Below are 2740 nucleotides of genomic sequence, written 5' to 3' on the forward strand. Positions count from 1 at the left end.
ACACACACACACACACACACATACATACATACATACATACATACATACATACATACATACATACATACATATACATGTGTGTGTGTGTGTGTGTGTGTGTGTGTGTGTGTGTGTGTGTGTGTTGACATAGAGAATAATGTTTAATAGGAGCAACTGATTTTTCAGAAGATATATAGTCCACTTAATCTCTTTGAAAGGAGAAATTTAAGTAGTGATTTTTTTTCTCTCCTTTTCCCAATCGAACATCGTAGATACTTCATATATGCACTTGAGTATTGCCTTCACATCAAGATCCAACCTGTAAATCCAATATCCACGACGCAGTTCGTCATATATTTCTACACGCTATAACGCATACAGCAACCTATATAATATTCGCTTTGCTTAGTTCTTTCTGTGCTAGCTATGTTATAATTTCAAACATGTTTCAAAAATGCATTTTCTCCAAGCGGTCGCAGTTGTTACAAGGAACATTATAATTTCTTCCTGATGTTTAGCGGGATTAAGGCGGTGAGCTGGTAGAATCGTTAGCACGCCGGGTGAAATGCTTAGCGCATTTCATCTGTCTCCACGTTCTGAGTTCAAATTCCGCCGAGATTGATTTTGCCTTTCATCCCTTCGGGATCGAGGAAATAACTATCAGTTGAGCACTGGTGTCTATGTAGTTGAGTTAACTCCTCCCCCACGAAATTACTGGCCTAGTGTCAAAGTTTGAATCCAATATTTAGCGGGATTAAAATTTTGAATTTGAAATTAAGGAATTATAAGGAAAAGATACGTAGAATTTACGTACTTATTATTTTTTGCTTATCTATTACGAAGTTTTAAACATTTTTAGTCGGTAGCAATCATATGTAGTATTATGTCATTCTTTTTAGAAACCCTTAGCTTCACTTATTAATTAAACATTTTAAGTGAGACATTTCAGTACAGATAGAGATAATTACAGTCTAGAGGAAATTCATAGAAAGCATTTTCTTCTTCATGGCGCGTTAGTGGTTTAGCATTCGAGAGAAAAGAGGTAGAAGTACTTAGTATTTATGCATAAGGTAATAAGTTTCCAGAGAATTCTACCTTGTGAGGATGTCTTAAGTTAACCAATTTCAGTTTTAACCAAAAACAAATTCACAAATTATTTTCAGCTATATAATGTTTAAGATATAATATTTCAAGTAGCTATTTCATAGATGTAGACCACGCCACCGATGTTATCCAAGGGAAAAGCAAAGGCCGCTACAGCTTGGCACCTGTGACGTCACAACTCATTTCTACAGCTGAGTGAACTGGAGCAATGTGAAATAAAGTGTCTTGCTCAAGAACATAACACACAGCCAGGTCCGGAAATAGAACTCACTACCTCATGAGTGTGAGCCTGACGCTCTAACCACTGAGCCATGTGCCTTCACTCTACTACCCGCTGGATCCACAAGGCGAATAAGTTTTGGGACCCCAACGATTCTGCTAATTCAAGACATAATAAAGAGTGCCTCATTAAATCTAGAGGACCTAATCAGTTTGAAGATACCCCAAAACTTAAAAGAGTTTCAGTAGAATCAGAGGAACTCAGTTAAATTTAATGGCTTTATAAATCGAAAGAGACTCGATAAATCAAAAGAGGGCACAATAATTTTAAAAGAACTCTTTTGAATTACAAACTTAAACAAGTGAAAAAGAAATACCAAATATTTATTTGATTGATGTAAATATATATTTTTTAATTTTTTAAATCCAAGCTTCAGATATTTCTCTGTGTTAAAGTGGACCCTAAAGCTTGGGGCCCCTTAGGTCATGATCCATAATGGCCCACACATAAATCTGACCCGAGTATAATCCTACGTTATGTAGTAGAGTGAAGGCGCAGGCTCAGTGGTTAGAGCGTCAGGCTCACACTCATGAGGTAGTGAATTCTATTCCCGGACCTGGCTGTGTGTTACGTTCTTGTGCAAGACACTTTATTTTACATTGCTCCAGTTCACTTAGCTGTAGAAATGAGTTGCGACGTCACAGGTGCCAAGCTGTATCGGCCTTTGCTTTTCCCTTGGATAACATCGGTGGCGTGGAGAGGGGATGATGGTATGCATGGGCGACTGCTGGTCTTCCATAAAAAACCTTGCCCGGACTTGAGCCTCGGAGGGTAACTTCCTAGGTCATGGTCATTCATGACCGAAGGGGGTCTTTACCTTTTACACTTTACCATTTATGTAGTAGAACAAGTATCTATTTGTTAGCATAACGCCTTGGCAGCTGCCTAATTCTGTTCATTCCTTTGAAATATTTAAACCTCGAAATAGGTTAGGAAATGATCAAATGCAATACAAAGCTTTAACGAATTGAAACGTTTCTCTGCATAAGGGAAGCCACAATACAGCAATTTTCAGCTATTAACTTCATAGACAAACCATTGTGGAGAGCCAACACAGGAGCCTCTATGTACTCGCTCAACCTGAAATAAATAGCAGCCAAATATTCCTCAACTTACACCCCTGCCGTCTCAAAAAAAGAAAGGGCACATTGGATAACGTTGTCCTAGATACATAATGTCTATGAAAAAGACGAGATAGCATAGATGAGACAAACCCCTATGATCATAAATCTGATCAGTTGAGTCTGACCTGGGCTTAAGCACTAAAAATGAGCCACCTTAAAATAAAAGGCTCTGTTTCTTTTCAATTGCCAAAGCAAACGTGTGTGTGTGTGTGTGTGTGTGTGTGTGTGTGTGCGCGTGCGTGCGTGCGTGCAT

This window comes from Octopus bimaculoides, chromosome 3 (genome assembly GCF_001194135.2).
Source record: "Octopus bimaculoides isolate UCB-OBI-ISO-001 chromosome 3, ASM119413v2, whole genome shotgun sequence".
Classification (NCBI taxonomy): domain Eukaryota; kingdom Metazoa; phylum Mollusca; class Cephalopoda; order Octopoda; family Octopodidae; genus Octopus; species Octopus bimaculoides.